We start from the raw sequence: 18,450 nt of genomic DNA, 5'->3' as shown, positions 1-18,450 counted from the left end.
CCATGCTGCAGCCGTTAGACTCTGCTGCTGTTCATTTTGCCTGCAGGTTATGAGTACTGGGAAAGCCTAGTGGAACTTCACTGGCCTAGCAAGAAAACATTTAATTTTAGTTTCCCTAATGCATCACATGAGATCACCTGAGCTACTGACAGGGTCGACGTGGGCAGCGTGAAGCAAGCATTTCCCCTCGGGCAAATACAGCACCCTGCTCCCCCTTAGTCTCACTGTGTGGTTCCCATTCAGTGCTCTCTGCCCAATTCACCAGGGAGCCAATGCCAATAATATCCTCAACACCTTTTGGTCCCCTGCATGCCTCTTGTTGTACCTAGCACAATGCCCTGCACGTATCAGGTGCTTAGTTAACAGGTTTTGAATCAAATGAGTCCTGTAGTTCTTGCCATGCCAATGATTAAAATGATTAGCATGCAGTAACAGTCACTAGATCTAGTTTCCTATATGATAATTCCATTTGGGGGAGCAGGTAGAATGTGGGAATATCATTTTTAAAAACTAAACTTGACTCAAGAAATAAGGAACCTGAAAACAGACTGCTTCAGCCATGGAGCCCGGAGAGGAATTGGTTGTGCCCATGCACCTGGCTGCTTCTCCAGAGGCAATGGTACTATGAGGGAGAGAGAGCCCGGGAGAGGCTGGCATGGGGGGAGGCAGCTTTGGGACAGGCAGGGGGCCCATGGCAACAGTGTGTGCTCTGGGCCTCACGTGGGAGGAAGGGAAGAACTAGGGCTTGCTCTCTCGGCTGGTGTGATGAGAAAGGGTTCAATGACATCATGTCTAAGGCCTCTTACAGCTGGATTATCTGTGAGTTTAGAACTCTCTAACAAAGCTCATTTGTATGTTAAAGGAAGAAGGAAGATACTGGAGTCACCTGGAAAATGCCTGAGGGCCGGGGTAGAAGAATGAATTGGAAACAATGGAGAACAGCTGATCCTCACTGCGTTTCAAGTCACTGAGGAAATGCCAGGCTGGAACCAGAGAATTCAGACCTATTCTAGGGCAATGTCACTTAAGTACGGGTGCCAGTCCACCCACATCAGAATCACCTGTTTTAAAATACAGACTCTGGAGTCCTCCTGGAATGTGAGTTTCATGCATTTTTACTACTCCAGATAATTCCTGTGAATCCTGAAGTCTAGAAATCTCTGGACTGGAGAGAGAGAAAATTTAACTTGCCAGAGGAGGAAAATACCAACCCAAAGGCTTAGATTTGGGACCTGAGCAATGATTGTCATTTTTCAAGGATCATTTAACTCCTTAAGACCATCTGTGGATTCAGTAGAAAAGCCATTGATTGGTAGGGTGAGGTGCTTTTTCATCACAGATATGGGGGCGCACTGCTAAACATCCCCAGTTAATGTCCGCACCACTTCAGAGGGGAAGGAAAGCAGTGCCCTTTGGCCTTGGTGGCAGATCGCCCCTAGCTGGAGGCTCTGTCCCTCACCTTCCTGCTGAGAACAACGGTGGCCGCGGCACCTGTCAGGAGAACAGTTGGAGCCCCCAAAGTAAAGGTGCGGGAGAGCCAGGCACCTGCACGGGAATGTAGCTCCTTCGCCTGGACTGAAGCAGCTAGACAGAGCCCCATCTCTGGACAGCCAGCCTTCAAAGTCCTATGTTTTAAATTAATCACCAGGAAATGGCTTCTCTTCACTTCCCACAGCTGGGCCAGTGTTCCCAGTTCTGGCTCAAACCGGGTGCTTTCTCTGAAAAGAAACTGGATGGTCCAGAGCCGGACTGGTGGAGACCAAGCCAACTGCTCACCAGCTCCCAACACAGGTAGCCTCTCTGGGTGATCTGGGCACCTGAGCCGGTTAGGCCAGCCCTGCCAGGGAGCCTCCGAGGAGGAGGGTGGAGGTGCAGGGCTGGGGAGCGGGGCCTCAGAGCCTTGGGGGGTGGAGCTAGGCAGGTTTCTGCAGCCAGCCAGGAGGGGAGGAGACGGGGTGGAGGAACTGTGTTCAGGTGTGGGACTCTGAAGGTTGGGCTCCTGAAGGGCTGGGACTGGTGCTCCAGCCAGAGAGGAGGAGGACGTCCTCCCATTGGCTGTTACTCTCCGTCCCTGGGATGCTTGGAGGCAGTAGCAGCCCAGCCTCCCTCCCTAGTGCCCCACCAGCATGAGAGGCTCAAGGGGCGCTGACTCCCGGTCGGGTCCGAGAGCCTGTGCCAGGAGGGAGCAGGTAAGATTGGGGGTGCTCTTTTCTCCTTAGCCCTGTCTGCGGTGCTGGCCTCAGACAAGGCTGCTGCTTCAAAGGGGGCTTCTGAGGCCACCACTGGCCTCACCCTCAGTAGTAGCCTGGGTCCCCACCAACCACCAGCAGCTCCAGACTCCCAGGGAACCTCATTCCTCTGCTTACTGGAGAAGCTCCTCACCTAGGCTGGAAGGCATTGTGCTTCAGTTGGCTGGGCTATGGGGGCAGCTGTGTACAGTTATGGTGATCACACTACTTGGTCTTGGCTTCTGCTGTGTGCTGATAAGCAGACAGCTTCTGCTGCTTGGAATGAATTGCCTCTGTGGAGAGCCCATGATATGCAGGCTTTGGTCATTACTTGCACTATTTCAGTGCCTCTTTACAAAAGTTTACAAAGCTATGATGTAGAGTTTTGAAAGAAGTAAGTGTGTGTAAAGTAGAGAGAGAGATTTGTGTTTTGTTGATGGTGACTACTAAACATAGCAATGGTGAGAGTTTACTGAAAGCTTAAGATTCTCAAAGCATGAGGATGCAGTGAGCCCTTCCTATGGTGTCTGAAGCCTGCGACGCAAGTGTCAGATTTATCCACCCTTGTTGATAGGATGCTGAGACTCAGTGAGGTTAATTGACCCCATGCAAGGTTTGCTGACCCTGGTCCATGCTCTTGACTTAGATCAATGAGGTGGGCCTGTGTACCTGGTCTTCCCTCTGCTTGGCACATGTTCCCCTGGCTTTTCCTATGTTTGGCACCCTCTCTTCAGTCAGATTGCAGCTCAAGTGTTGTCTATTCAAGAAGGCTTCCTAGCCCACAGCATCTAAAATGGACATACCACCACCACCAGTTACACTCCCTCCAGTGTTATTTCCATAATATTCTTGTTTATTGTACACCTTCCTACTAGAACATAACTTCCATGAGGGTAGGAAACTTCTGTGTCTTCCACCTGCTGGACACCACCGGGTCCCCAGGGCTTAGCAGATCTCTGAATACTAACAGGAACTTGGTCAGTGTTTGTTGAGTGAATGACTAACAGAAGGGATCAGGAGATACGACCATCAGGTTGCCGCCTCCTCTTCCAACACCTCCATTCAGTCTCCCTTGGGAAGGGAAACATCTTGGTCTAGAAACTGAATTAAAGAGCACCTGGGTTTCCATGTGCTCAAGGGGCATCTGATTTCATTCTTGAGGCAACAAGGGAAAAAAGGCTAAATGGCATCAAATGGATTGAATTCCCCGGGAAACAGCGATGACAGGGCTGGCTGTGCTGACCAGCCTCAGTGAGCAGCAGCGCCTGTGACTCACCCCGGCGTGCTCTTCGGGACAGGTACGGTGTTGCTCCTTGCCATGACTGTGGTATTTACCAGGCCAATATGACTTCAGAAAACTGAGAGTGCACCTTCCCGCCCTGCTTCATCAAGCCACTCATTCAAATTCTCACTGGGCTTTGCTTACATGTCTTTAACTATTTTGGGTGTCATTCACTCATAGGATGGGAAAAAGGCCCATGTTTGGGATCAAGGAGTACAAACTGTTTTTATGGGCTCTACCACTCTCTGCAGCTGTGGGCAAGTGTCTACTTCTGTTTCCTGCTTGTAAAATGGAATGATAGCAGCTGCCTTCTATAGCCTGGGACCGTTGGTTGTGAGGTACATGCCTGATGCCAGCCCTTCACAGAGTATTCTGTGTGATAGGGATGTAGAAACCTGCACACTCTATCTCTTGCTCACAAGCGCCTGGCACTGTCAGCAATGGGGAGCAGAGAATACACGGGGGAAGGGGGGAGAGAGCGGGGGTGGTTATGTGTTCGCCATAAGTTGACTTGCAGAAAACCGACAATTTCTAAATAAATCAGAGGAAGAGGCTCCTCTGCAGGATTCCTTCTCCCAGGCAGCTACCTCAAGAATCAACTTACATCTTTAATTAACACGCAGCCTATTTGCTTTGCAGTGAAGAGCATTAGAGTCTACCCTACTGATGCTTTCTCCTTGGCAAGCATACAGCATTTGGCAGTATTTCACATGCTGGTGGTTTTTATGAGCCCCTTCCTGCACTTATGTGTGCTTCATTATAATATGTGTTAAGCCCTGGCCCTGGCACTGTTTGATTTAAGAGACACCTAATTTTTATATCTGATCCTCAGGTGTTTTTTTAAGGCACTGCTTATCTCATTCTATTCCCTTGTGCAGATTTTTTCAAATGCCTTTTTTGAAAGAAAATACAGTTTTGAGTCAGGAGCCAACCAGTGTCCTGATCATTTTCTGGGGAGGAAGGGTCCTCTAAGCAAAGTTAGATCACAGAAAGAGAATTGCACTCTGTGCCTGGAGACCTGAGCTTCAATCTTGGCCATGCTTCTCAGTAATCCTTTTTCAGCTCTTTTGGCCACAATGGGAATAATAGCAGTATTGGCAGTGGACTTTTACTGAGCAATTACTAAGTGCTGAGAGAATACCTTGAATAGCTTCATTTCATGTTCATGCTGACTATCTCTGGGGAAACAGGGAATGTGAGACCTACACAGATATATCAGGTAGCAAGTGATGGCACCCAGATTTGAATGCACTCTGGTTGACTCACCAGCACATGCTTTCATCTTCCAGGCACATTGCCTTCTACTCAGTTACACTACCCTAGAATCTTTCTTTCTATACAATTCAGCATTACCCAGCCTGCCCTTTTTACAGCATGTCATCCAATGAGAAGATGCCTATGAAGAGGCATCGAAATTGTGCAGTTTTATTTCACCATTATCTATGTATCTTGTTTACCACGATTTAGAGTATGTTCTACTGGGACTCCTTTTCTCCAAGTGGCCTTTAAAGAAAATGATAAATATTTTCATAAAGGGAGTAAAATCGTGCATCTTGCCAACAGGGAGTGTGAAAATCATCAGCCCTAACCCAGAGCTTATACTGGACACTAACAGAACCCAAACTGTTTTAAATTCTTAAAATCTTTAAGAGAACTTGCAAATACCATAATGATATGCTGGGGACTAATGATATGATAATGATAATCAGTGTTTATTAACTACTTCATACTTCATACATGAGGAAACATTTTCCTCATGCTAATCTTGTGACAGGCAGTTTGCTGCAGCGGCGTGGGCATGGGCTAATGGCTGAGAGGGCTTGGCTCTGTCATTTGCTGGCCTTGTGACCCTGGATAACTCTCTCAACAACCCCATGTTTCTGATTCCCCATATAAGTAGGGATGGTACTGAACATACCCCTTAGTGTTGTGGTGAGTGTTACATAAGTAGATAGATATAAAGTGTCAAAACATTCTGGAATGAGAGTTAGTTTCAGATATTTGCTGTTGCTGTTACTTTGCCCTGAGCCCTGCTATGAACAAGATCCTCTCACTCCTGTAAGTGTAGAAACTGAAGAGTCAGGTCACATGGGGAGAACCAGAATTTGAACTGCCAGCTTTTTCTTCTACATCGTATTTCCTTGATACACTCTATAAAACACACATATTTTTCTGAGAACTCACTGTTTGATGGGAATTCTTCAAGACCCAACCTACTCTCTCTCTATGCATGCACCTAAAGGTACTTCCTGACCTCCTGTCATCTTTAGGCTGGTGAGTGAAGTCTTACTGAAAATGACTTAAGTGTTTCTCTAGGATATCATCAAGCCAGCCAGAACTTTCTCCACTGTTCAGTATTCTGTGAGCAGACAACCACCCTGGCCTAGGAGTAACATGTCTGTTCAGTAAAAGCAATCAATGGTGCTATTGTTCCCCAGAGCGCTGATCAGACGGGTAGGGGTCTTCTTTCAGCTTGGTGATCACATCATCCTATGCCAGCTTAAATCCGCCAACATAAAGTCTCTTGACTTAGTACCAATGTTGGGATAAGTGACCAGAAGAAATTGTGCAAGGTCTGCCCTGGGCTGGTCAAAGACAGATGCCCACACTTGTGCTCTGTGCCATGGTATCCAGTTAGATGTGAGAGTTATTTACAGGCTCATTTTCTCCTGGGTGGGGACTCACTTCTGCCAGGATCCCAGCATGCAGTGTAAGAGCACCCTGCCTCCTGCAAAGCATTCAGCCTTTCCCCTGAGCAGGCTTGGCTCTGAGCTGCCCCTCCAATAACGGCAGTAGTTAATAATTAACAGCTTCTTTTTATTAAGTACTTGCTCTGTGTGAGTTTATGTAATTAGTCTATATACCACAACAACTCTGGCAGTAGGTTCCAGTATTATCCTCCCTATTTGGAGGAAGAGGAAGACGAACTTTGGGAACTCATGCACTTGGCCAGGGACCCCCAGCTGAACATGACCCCACTAGGACATAAACCCACACCTGGGTGATGAAACACATGCCCTTCACCTCTGTGCTTAACTTCCCTAAACTCCTTCTACCTGAATCACCCTCTCTGAGATGCTTTGATAACATATTACTGATTAGCCATGGAAAAACCTGTCCTGCTGGGCCGCCCAACAGGGGATGTGGGCAAACCTGCCTCACCCGGTTTCCTGGTCCTACCAGCCCTGACCCCAGCGTGAGCCTGTTTGTTTTCTTTTGCTTCATCTTATCTGGACACAGCTGAGCTCCTTACCTACTCAGTTCGGCTCCCCTCTCCCCTAGTATACCACTAGTCACTGGAACCTCACCCTAGGTGAGGGCGGAGTTTTTCTCTCCCAGGCCCCCTCAGCCTGTTCCTTGCTCTTTTGAACAGTAACCTTTATTTGTGTGTTTTCCAATGTTTCTTTCCTTCCTTTTTCTCTCTACAGACTGGTTTAAGAGCAAGCCAGATTTGATCACAGATCAGAAAGCCTATTTTCAATGCTGTGAGGTACTTCAGTAATTGGCATCTTAGCTGGGAGACTGGCCTGTGAATTCCATCACTTACAAAAACAGGCAAAGTGGTGGTGTGCACTGTGACTGCACATCAAAGCAGTGCTGTCCTTCAGAAGTGGTGCTTATGCAACCCGGCTGCTGTTACCAGGGGGGAAGGCAGAAAGGGGCTGGAGAAATCTAATTAAGTCTTGATACCATGCCCTTTGATATCTATGTGATCTCTCACAACTTGATTATTTTCCACAGTAGCATAACACTGTATCATTTCATTCAACTCTGCATCCTTTACTGAAAACAATTCCCCAAGGTCCCAAGCTCTGTACTGCCCCCTGTATGTATACCACTTCACTTGATTCTTCCCCAGCATAATGAGGTATTATGATCTTCACTTTACAGATTAGGAAACTAGGGTTGGTAAGGTTAAGCACTTAATAAGTAACTGGTGGAGGTATGATGCCTTCTAGGTCAGAGTCCATCACCCGGACCAGCATCATGCACTGGTTGATGGTCCGATGTTAAATTCTTCCTTTTCTACCACAAGATTACATACAAGTCTCTCCTGTGCACAGGTCTGCTTTTGCAGCTGATGATGAGGACATTTTTCCCGGCCCCGTCAAACTGCACTACTCCTCCCCATTTGCCAACCTGCCCAGTCGATGACCTGACGGACTGGAGCAGCTCCAGCCGGGGCCCCAGGGCATGGCTCATTATCCCTTCAGCTCAGTCTGCTCGCCCCATCACCTGAAGACACCTCATCAATTAGAGTGAATCTGTTTTGTTTCCTAACAATTGAGAGATCTTCCAAACAAATACAGGTGCTTACCTGTGAAAATAAAACCATCTATTTCCTCTTCTTCTGCATGGCAGAAGAATCATCAGACACGGTGGCACTTCCAGGACGGCTCAGAGAGAAGCAGGCACTGGGTGTGGATGAGCTGAATGGCTGCCGAGTCGGGGGCATGGCAGAGGCCCCTGAGGACCTGGGCCCATGGGTGCAGGGGTCTCCTCCAGCCTGCTGGTCGCTGCCCGTGACATCCAGAGCACGTGCACTAACATAGGACAGACTCCAGTGTTAGTCACGGGATCAGTGTGTCAGCTTCTAAGGAAAGTATGTATCTCAGGGAGAATTTTTTTTCCCAGATTTTTTTGTTTGTTTTGCCTAAAAGTAAAAAAAAAAGAAGGAAGAAGGCTGAATGTTGTGTGATTGGAATTTTGACATCTGGAGACATGTTTCATCAGCTCAGTGGAGTGTTTCTCTACCCAGCTATGCTTTGGCTTAGTTTCAACACTGTCTTCGATGGAGCCTGTCATTTCCCACCCAGCTAATAATGCCATTTCTCCTGTTGGCTCACACTGTACACTGTGGGGCCAGTCACATACTACCGCTTTCAGCCCCACGTGGAAGTGTGGCTGGGCAGTGACCATCTGAGTGTCCCTGGGCTCCACTTTTGCCTACATCCTCCTCCTGGCTTCACTTTGCTTTCAGTGAAGAGTCAGGACTATTCGATTTCCACTTACCAAATGCTAACAATATGCCAGGCTGGATGCAAAATGCCTCCAATACACTATGACATTTAATCTTCACAAGATGTCCTCAGCATTTTGCAGATGACAAAAACCCTGATAATCAGGGGAAATGACTTGCCACAGGTCAGAGAGCTGGTTGGGGGTGAGCCCCAGCCTGCATGCCAAGTCTGTGGCTCCCATTTCCAAGCTCCTCCCTCTGTGGGCTGCACAGCGAGTCCACCTCTTGCCCTCAGCCGAGATCTGTCGTGTGGCCTCCCAGATGTGAGGGAGGCTGGTCCTTCTGACCTTTCCCAAGCCAGATATCCACCACATGGTGTCATTTTCTAAACGTAATCTCTGATGTACCCATCCGGTAAAGTGCCTGGGGTTGCGTTCCCTGTCTCTGTCAGGGGACATAGAGTCCCATCGGGGGCCTGAGCCTTCATCCTTGGTTCCCATCCGTTAAGGATGAGAGGAGGGACTGCTGAGTGGCCTGGGAGACAGGGCCCCAGCTCTTAGGGAAGGCTGCCTTCTGGTACAAGTCCCGAGCCCCTAAGGCAAGGCCGTATCTGCTGCCCAGTGTGCAGAGGTAAAAGTCAGTAGGAGCCCAGGAGTGGGGCAGGGGATGTCCTGGGCTTCCATGATTCACCATGTGCCACTATGACACCTCGGGGCCCAGCCAGGGACAGCCTTCATTGGAATTTACCAGACACTGTTTTTTCAAGGGAAATCAGATTTGTTTACAGAAGGAACTACTTTCAGTGGAAATTTAGTATTTCCTCTCACAGAGTGTAGCTATAAAATTAGATACAACCATCACTGAGCAACACGAGCAAACTCTAGCCAGACACGGCTGTCTGCTGGAAGCTTTGCCCTGAGAACAGCTCTTGCTTTGTTTAAAAGGAGAATTAAATATTTAAATACTAGCTGGCACTATTTTGTGGGCACGGAGTTTCAGTTTGGGATTTTTCGGGAGATGGATGGTGGTGATATTGTCCAACAATGTGCATGTACTTAATGCCATTGGCCTCTACACTTAATGGTTAATACGGGAAATTGTATGTTATATGATATTCTACCACAATAAGAAAAGGAACAAGGCAGCTCTTAATGTACAGATATGAAACAATCTCCAAGATAGATTTCTTAAGCAAAAAAGCAAAGTGCTGAACAGTGTGATCAGAATGCTGGCGTTTGTGTTTGTGGATTTTTTAAGGATATATACACATGAACGTATCCATTCTTGTATATGCAAGGATCTGGAAGAATAACCCTATTTGATTCTATAGAGGGAAAGGGTTCTGGCAGCTGGGAATAAAGAAGGAATGAGAGTTATTGTTTGCTGTTTGATTTGTGTCCCATGTGCATATGGAATTCATTCTAAATGATTGATAATTTTTAAACCCTAAAAAAAAATAGGATTAACTAGCACAGACTGAATCTGTCTTCTGAAAGCAGTGGTGCTCAGCCTTGGCTACATGCTAGTCTGTGGCTGCTCAGAGTGAGGTCCCCATCCAGCAGCATTACCTGGGTACAAGTGCTGGCCCTCGAGCCCCACCAGACCCACAGGATGGAATCCGTACTGTGCCAAAGTCTCCAAGTGGCTTGCAGGACATGAGGTGTGAGAAGCCCTGCATAGGACTAATTAAATAGGAACCTCTGAGGTGGGGCTTGCACCTGGGAGTTTATTAAAGCTCCCCAGAGGATTCCACAGGGCAGCTGATGTGAAGAACCACTGACATAATGTAACTGGGGAAATTGAAGGGGTTGAAATAGGACTAATTTTCTTGTAACGTGATTCAGTTTTACTCAGCAGGGACTCCGTGTGCCTCTTAAAAGTCAGTAAATGTCCCATGCTTGGGAGCACCAGCCACAATCTCAGATCTTACGAACATCACATGGGAACATACAATACTGAGATTGTCCTGAGCTTGGTGGGAAAGATGTTCTTCCTTATCAGCTCTGAGCACAGTTCCCTTATATAAAATGGACTTCCTAAGTCTATGCCAAAACATGCCAGTTAAGAGATTTTTTAATCCAGGGATGGAACATAACATCTGGCCATCGTAAAAGCATACTTTGGAGGTAGGAAGATATGGATTTGAATTCACTTGCCTGATCCCCACGTCAAATTTGTCATAGAGCTATTATAGTTAAATGAGATGGCTTAGATGGTGCTTGATCACTGTTAGGTGGTCGTTATGCTGTGTGTGTCCACTGTCCTGTCCACTCCCCCCGCATCATGTCCTGGGCTGCTCTCACTGTCACTGCTCCTTCCACATTTGCTTATTCTGCCCTGAGCATCTCATGTACAGATGACACTTCTCACATTGTAGTTGAAGCCAAGGAACTAGAGTTCCACCTCCCCCATCTCTTGACAAACAGAAAAATACTCTGCTGTCTCTTACCAACTTATCTGACACATTTCTAAAATACAACTGAAACCTCATTACATGGATAAACAGCTTTCCATCAGCTCATTCCTAGCAATGTAATTGTTGCTGAGACACTGTGGTTGGCCTCTGAGTCATCGTAGTCACAACCCCAGAGGGCTGCAAGTGTGGGGAGTGGGTGGAAGCTGCTGGGGTTTCTGTGTGCATAGACTTTGCTGTGGCATGGATTTCACGGTTCCTGTCCATTGCCATGTTAGATATCAGCTGCGGGCGGAGAGGCTGTCCATGTCATAGAAGAGATGTCCTTCCTCCCCAGCACCTAGAATCATCTTTTCAAAATGCAAATCTGAACATGTTTAAAACCCTTTGAGAGCTTCTCACTACTTTGAGAATGAAGACCAACATCCTTAATAGGATCCAATAATCTGGCTCCTAGCTACTCCTCCCGGTCATCACCTGAACTCCTATCTGTCTGATTATTGGGTTGTCTTCCTTACCTGATTAAGTTGTGTGAGTCATGATTCCCAGGCCTTAGACCAAGTCTGGTTTTGTGCAGTATCATAGCCCCAAGGCCTACTTTATAGCAGATGCTCAATAAACATGGAAAGAATAAATGCAGGAAAAGATGTCCTATAAGGGGTTCCTGCTTTATCTGTCACCTCATGAATTGCAATGTATCTTCCAGTAACACCAGAAAACTGGCTGTTGCCTATATAGGGAAATAGGCTGTTTTCTACCTTTACCTTTTGTTTGACTGAGATGATCGCCTTATTCCTCACTCACTTTGTCTAGGAAATCTTAGAGTTTTCTCCCCCAATATATTTCCCTTGACTCACCAGCCTTCTAGGCTCTCTTTTTGGTCCCCATTATGCTCCATATAAAACCTCTCATTTCACTTAACTGGGTCCCATGTTTGTGTCTACCTCCCTAAAACCTTGGGAAAGAAGAAATGAGGAAGTGTAGAGTGTGTGTGGTGCAGCAGGTAGTGAGTACATAGGTGTGTTCTGTGTGAGCATGTCATTGATATTTCCTGGTGAGCACTGTATGGCTTGTAGCCTCAGTGCTTTTGCACTTGCTGTTCCCTCCATCTGGACGCCCTTTCTGACTCATCCTCTGGTCTCTTTATCTGTCCTTCAGGCCTCAGGTCAATTGTTCCACTGCCACAGGGAAGTCTTCCCTGCCCAAGCCCTGGACTCAGTCAAGCCCCTGCTGTATGTTCCGGCCTCTCATGCTCCCTCCATGAAACGAATGACCTTTTCTAATGACAAGCTGTATTCTTATTTGGCTTTCCTCCTCCTTTATACCGGCAGCTCCAGAAGGAATGGCTTTCCCTCCATTTTCCCCCAGCACCTAGCACAGTGTCTGTCAACACGTAGGTGCTCCCTGGCATGAACAGTTGATCACCCACAGCCCTCATTAGAACACTGGAGTGTGAAAAGAGAGGGCGAGAATGCCCAGCTTCCCTTTCTCACTGTGGTCCTGTGAGGATGCCCCGCAGTTGACTGTGCATACAAACTCCACCCAGTCGTTCAGCAGCACGGGTGTACCTGGTCCCCACCCTGCCCCAGTGCTCCCCTCCCTGCTTAAATCAGGCCAGCTTTCCCCTGAGAGCCTGTTCCGTGGGACACTCAGCCGGGTCCAGCTGCCAACTGCTAAGGCAGCAAAGGGGCATGACGGCAAATCCAGAAGGGGAGACAGGTGGCAGGGAGGACAGCAAAACTGTAAGTAGGTCTGCCCTCTGCAGACATGTTCTGTCTGGAAAAGTGAGCCTTAGCAGATTCTAGGGGCTGGCAGGGCAGAGCTGTTCTCTTCCCCCTCCCAACTGTTGCTCTCAAAGCAGATAAGTGGTGTGTCTTGACTGGAGTAAAAATCTTCTAGGTGACACCCACCCCCCACCCAGATTGTACCCCTTGCTGCTGAGCTTTTCCCTGTCATTGACATTGACAGGACACTGACATTCCTGACATTGCCAAAGCTTATCTCCCATTTGTCCTGCCCTGGAAAGCCTTCTGGTGACTGTCCCCAGACAGCTAGAAGGTGGAAACATTCAAACACCCAGGCAGCCCAGGGAGAGGTTTGGAAGGAGTTTATGTGAGTGTGTTTGCCCTTGACTGGTGTGGGCCATGGGTTGGACATGACCTGGTCACAGCAGGAGACCAGGCAGAAGGAGAAAAGTGCCCGCCCCACACAGCCAGCTACGTGCTCTCTGCGCCTCATTTCACCCCCTGTGAAATGAATAACACTATGAATGATCTTCACATTATGTTCTCTGGATTTGTAGCACTTGGAAGAGATGATATGGAGCCATTGTGGAGGGCAGAGGGGAAGGACTCAGACACTCATCCCACACACTTACTGCTGCATGTCACACACGTGCACACAAGCACACAAACACGCTCCCGTGTATATGCATAGCCATGACATACACTCCTGTTCCATCTCCTTCCTTAGAGAAGCTGGCATCTATTTTATGTACTGGTTTTATATACACTGCACAGGATACATGGCACTGTACTTGATAAAAAAAATAGAGTTCAGTGAAGTATGAAAAGGTTTGGAAGCCACTGAACTGGATGATATCTGAGCTGTACCAGCCCCTTGAACCTTCAGCTATAATATTGGGATGTACAGTCAGTCCTCTTCTGGATGCCTATTAGAAACTAACCAATGTGTTGTGGTTAAAGAGTATGGGCTCTGGACCTGGACATCTGGGTTTGAATCTGGCCATTTACTGTGTGTCCTTAAGAAAGTTATTTAACCTTCCTGTGCTTTCATTTCCTCATCTCAAAATAGGTATACAGTAGTACCTTCCTCATAGAGTTATTGTGAGGATTAGAGTTTAAGAGGTAAAATGCATAAAATAATTCTGAATATAAAATAAATTATAAGCATTGGAATTAATAATTGCATTGCTTAGCATTATTAAACTAGTGGTTCTCAACATTTTGGGGGCTCATGTATCCCTCTGTATGTCCATTAAAGTTATGGACCCTTTCCTTGGAAAGCTATATACCAAAACATTCATGCATTCAATTCACAGAGCAGTTAGCTCACTGCCTTCAGGGAAACACTGAGGCCTGAGACAGAGAAGAGCTTTGCCCAAGATCATATAATGAAGCGGCAGCGAAGCAAGGACTAGACTGCAAGTTTTCAAGTCCCTGCCTGTTGGTCTCTTCAGTGCATGAACCATTCCTCCCCAAACACAGACATAGTAAGATGGTCACAAAGACTTGGATCCCAACCCTGCTCTTCCACCTACGTGTTGTATGACTCTGGCAAGTTTCTGAATATCTCTGAGCCTCAGTTGACTTGTCTGTGGAATAGGAATGCACTGTACCTCAGGGTTGTTTAAGTCCCCGGCTCAGTGGGAGCAGAGTAGCTGAGCCACCCCTCCTGCCCCATTTCAGTGCTAACAAAAGGCTGTTCTGGGAAGTGGATTCTGTCCTCCACACAGATGGCAGGCTAAGGGAATGGGATGGTTTTGTCTCCCAAACCTGGGCTAGTGCTAGAAACTAAGCCACTATACTTCAGGGACACCCTGGGGAATGAGTTCTGTGTCCTTGTGCCTCCACCTTGCTGAGATATCCAAGGAGTTCGTTCTCTCTAGGGCACAGCCTCCAAACAAGCGTCCCTCTCCACCTTCAAATGTTACCTCATCATACTTTAAAAAGCTTTTAAGGGCAGAGTTTAATATGATTTGGAAAAGGTTCCGTGACTCGCTCAAGGAGGGAGTTACTGTGAGGCTGGCATGAGAGCCCCAGGCTCTGGACTCACAGAATCCCACCCCTAGGCCCCTGAACCGGGCACCAGCCTCAGTGGAACCCCCTCCCAGGCTTTGTGAAATACCTTTGACTTGCCTGAGATCCCTGTCGTCATCCTGTTTCTCAGGAGTGAGGCAGGCTGTTGCCTAGGGCTAAAACCTAAAAGGAATTTTTCTCCTGGTCCTTTAAGGGAGAATAAGCAACTTCACTAACCTTTTATTAAAATTGCAGAAAGTCTATCTCCTCCATCCTCTTTCCCTGAACAGCTGTATAATGAGCCTCTGGGCATATAATCACAGCCACATATAGCCTTGCAGTTTTCATCTAGTTGGTTCAGGTTTATAAATCTTAACTCCCCAATTAGATTTGTAAAGTGTTTTGGGAGTAGTGTATTGTTTTAGAACCTTTTTTGCCATTGAATCTAATACAATTCTGGACATAGAAGAAAGCTTAGTTTAACTATTTTTTTACTTAACCAAGCAAAACACAAAAACCTACTTAATTTTCTTTCATAAGTCAATATAGGTGTGTGTGTATTTATATATGTATATATTTAAGTGGAACATAGCTTGTGTTTTTGGAGAAGCATTGTGGTGATTCAACCTAAACTGTCAAACAATGGTCAGGTAATTAACAGGTTCTAATAAATGATTGCTAATTAAATTTAATGACAAATGGAGCAATCTATGTTCATATTAAAAAGAACTCAATATGTGTTTTGAAGGACTGCAAATCTCTCAAACAAGATATACATTTACTTAAGCACTGTCCAAAGGGACCTAGTTTCAGGGCTTGCAATTTGCTAAGAGATTGGACTGGGTATTTCCATGGCAAATAATCCCATTTACATTACACCCAGGCCCAGCCACGCGGCATGCCTTGAATAACTCATTAGTGTCAGAGTGAGGCTTCCAACCCCATAAAAGGTGTAAGAGCATAAAGACAGAACATTCAGGTTCTTTACATTTCTTCAGCTTTTTTGCCAGCACTCTCTTCTTAAGGGCCCTTAGCTAGAAGGAAATGAAAGAAATGAGTTGCACAGCCAAATTAGGATGGGAGATTTGGGCCAATGGAGACAGTGGACAGCCTGGGATAATGAGCTCAGGGAGGCCGGCTTGCAGACGCACACAGTAAGCGTACGCAGCGTTCGTTTTCCTGAAGCCTGTCTTGTGAGGCTGCAGTCCCACAGCAAATGCCTCTGGTGCTGCCTCAGCCTCCATGATGCAACAGAGTTCTGAGGAAGGGGAGAAAATAGCGAAAGGGACTCTCCCTAGGGTCCCATTTTCTCCATTAATCTTAGCTCCTGGGACTGAAGAAGTAGAGGGGTACCAGGGAGCAGTGAGTGCCACAGAGTTTTATGGAGTGGTTAAGAATCCTGTGGCAAGGTGAAAAAGGCATGGAGTTGGTGCTAGATCTCAGATCTAATTCTCATACTGATGCGAGTGCTGTAGAAAGATGAGGAAGAGATCCCTTATCTGCCTAACTACCTGGAGATCTTTTAGAAGGAGTTCTTGTACGTTGCATATGTGTTTTATAATTGACACACAACATATTATTTTCACATGTACAATGATTTGATAGTTGTATATATTGCTAAATGAGCACCACTAGTATAAGTCTAGTTAATATCCATCACCATATACATAGGATCTACTCTCTTAGCGACTTTCAAATATCAATACAGTTTTATCAGGTATGGTCACCACACTGTATACTTTATCACCAAAACTTTATTTTTAACTGGAACTTTGTACCTTTTGACCAACCTTCATCCATTTCATTCACCTGCCCCCTAACCCCCTGGTTCTGGCAACCACCAATTTGTTCTCTGTTTCTATAAGCTTAGGTTTTTGTTTTGTTTTGCTTCAATTTTTGTTGTTGTCGTTCTGATTCCACATGTAAGTGAGAACATATGGTATTTTGGTATTTGCCTTTTTCTGTTGGACTTATTTCATTTAGAAAATGCCCTCAGGGTCTATCCATGTTGTAGCAAATGGCATGATTTCCTCCTTTTTATAGCTGAGTAATACTCCATTGTGTTTGTGTGTATTCCACAACTTCCTTATCCATTCATCTGTGGATGAACCCAGGTTGCTTCCATGTCTTGGCTTCATGGCCTTATTTAATAGAGCTAAATTTTTTTCTCAAATCAAGAATCTGTCACAATCTGAAGGACAGCTATAGCATGAGAGATAACAGGATACTGTCCTGGAATTGTGTCATGGACCATCTTGTTCTCTTGCCCGTAGTGAGCTGGTGGCCTCAATTTCCATTCTCCCTCACCTGAAGGACTGCCCTTTTTCAATACCCATCTCTCAAGAAGCAGGGGAATGCACCTTTGAATCATGCAATCCCGATCGTTAGGTCTCAGAGAGCACAGAGAACTGCAGCGTGAGGTCAAATGGCCCAACCGAATCATCCCACCTGGTAACCTTAGCATCTTAAGAGATAGGAAAACCATAATTATTTAATAGCACCTAGAATCTTAAAAAGAGTTACAAAGGAGTGTCCTCACCCCACCAAAGTGCCATATTTCCTTGTGATCTACCTGAGAACGTGGATTCGCTTGCTACACTTTGCCTGGCGGGTGCTCACAGTCTTTCCCAACACCAGTGGAAGCCATCTCTCCCCCTACAGGGTGCGCATCCCTGAGCAGTGGTTACTTTTTCCTTGTCTTTCTCTTGGGTCTTTACACACAATGTTATTTAAATATTCGTTGACTAGAATAGATTCAAAATGATAATGCTAACCAAAATGTCTTCATACTTACTGTTTGTCAGACCCAGGGCCAAGAGCTCTACATGCATTATATTTAGCGAGCAGGTCACTGCCGCCTCATAGGCTAAATGGGAATATTACTACATATCTTGTGTCTGAAAAAAACCAGGCTGGGTCCGATGGCCCCTTGAGGTGAATTTCATCCCTGAAAGTTTAGTCCTCTGGAAACCTCCCCTCTCTGGCTTACTGAAGAAAAAGAAGTTTATCTTTTCTTCAGTCTTGTTAAAGGGAGAATATCTCCCATACTTTGCTTTTTGAGACACTGTTTTACCAACTTCACAGGCTACTGATGCATCAAACTCGCACACACCTGGGGGAGAGTTTCAGTGTACCTGCACAAGTGCACCGGGCCAACCTAAAACCATGTGCTAAGGTGAAGGGACTGGGAGAGGGACGCGGTGCAGCCTCCAGCCGGCTCTTCGCACTGGTGAAGGGTAGCCGCCTTCTTCTAGTTGTCCTGTTCTCTCACCAGTTCTTTCCAGGTTGACGGAAGCTCGGGGTCCTCCTTTTCAGTTCTTAGCCATTGTCTCAAAGCTGGGGTGTGTGCAGGTGGGGCTGAGGGAAGATGTTTGTGGAATTGTAAGTTTTCCAGATGTAGCAGAAGAGTTGGCTTTAAGTTATATCTTCCTTGGTCCTCCGTGCCTTGAAGAGATGAATAACAGAGATTATGCCAGCCCTGGGTATTAAACCTGGAATACAAAAAAAAACTATCAGAAGGAAAATTAGTTTGAAAACCAGTCTCTGTGACCAGCCAACTTCAGGACACTGGGAAAATTACTTTCCCATTTTGAAAATAGTAATAATAATATTTCCTTGATTCTAAGTCAAACTTTTCTTTTGTCATCAAAATTTCTAAGGAGATTCAGTCTTATAAATTATAAGTGCTTTCAAGGTAGTGTTTTTCCTCTTTCCCTTTAACACTCCTAAAAATTATTGAATTGACTATCTTACCACCAAAAGAAAATCATCTTGGTACCAAAATATATTAATTTTTGCTTAATTTACAA

At 46.1% G+C, this 18,450-nt stretch overlaps 1 protein-coding gene across 2 annotated transcripts in view; it reads left to right on the top strand.

Annotated features, from left to right (window-relative positions):
- Positions 1-1,988: 1,988 nt before the first annotated feature.
- The window catches only part of ATP10B (ATPase phospholipid transporting 10B (putative)), a 278,859-nt gene continuing 262,397 nt past the window's right edge, over positions 1,989-18,450 (top strand). For both annotated transcript variants that reach the window (XM_073231767.1, XM_073231730.1), the window contains exon 1: positions 1,989-2,189. The gene's annotated coding sequence lies outside the window, so the exon portion shown is untranslated. The remainder of the gene's footprint in view (positions 2,190-18,450) is intronic.

The sequence above is a fragment of the Manis javanica genome, chromosome 1, assembly GCF_040802235.1.
Source record: "Manis javanica isolate MJ-LG chromosome 1, MJ_LKY, whole genome shotgun sequence".
Classification (NCBI taxonomy): Eukaryota; Metazoa; Chordata; class Mammalia; order Pholidota; family Manidae; genus Manis; species Manis javanica.
This window is presented reverse-complemented; position numbering and strand designations above follow the sequence as displayed.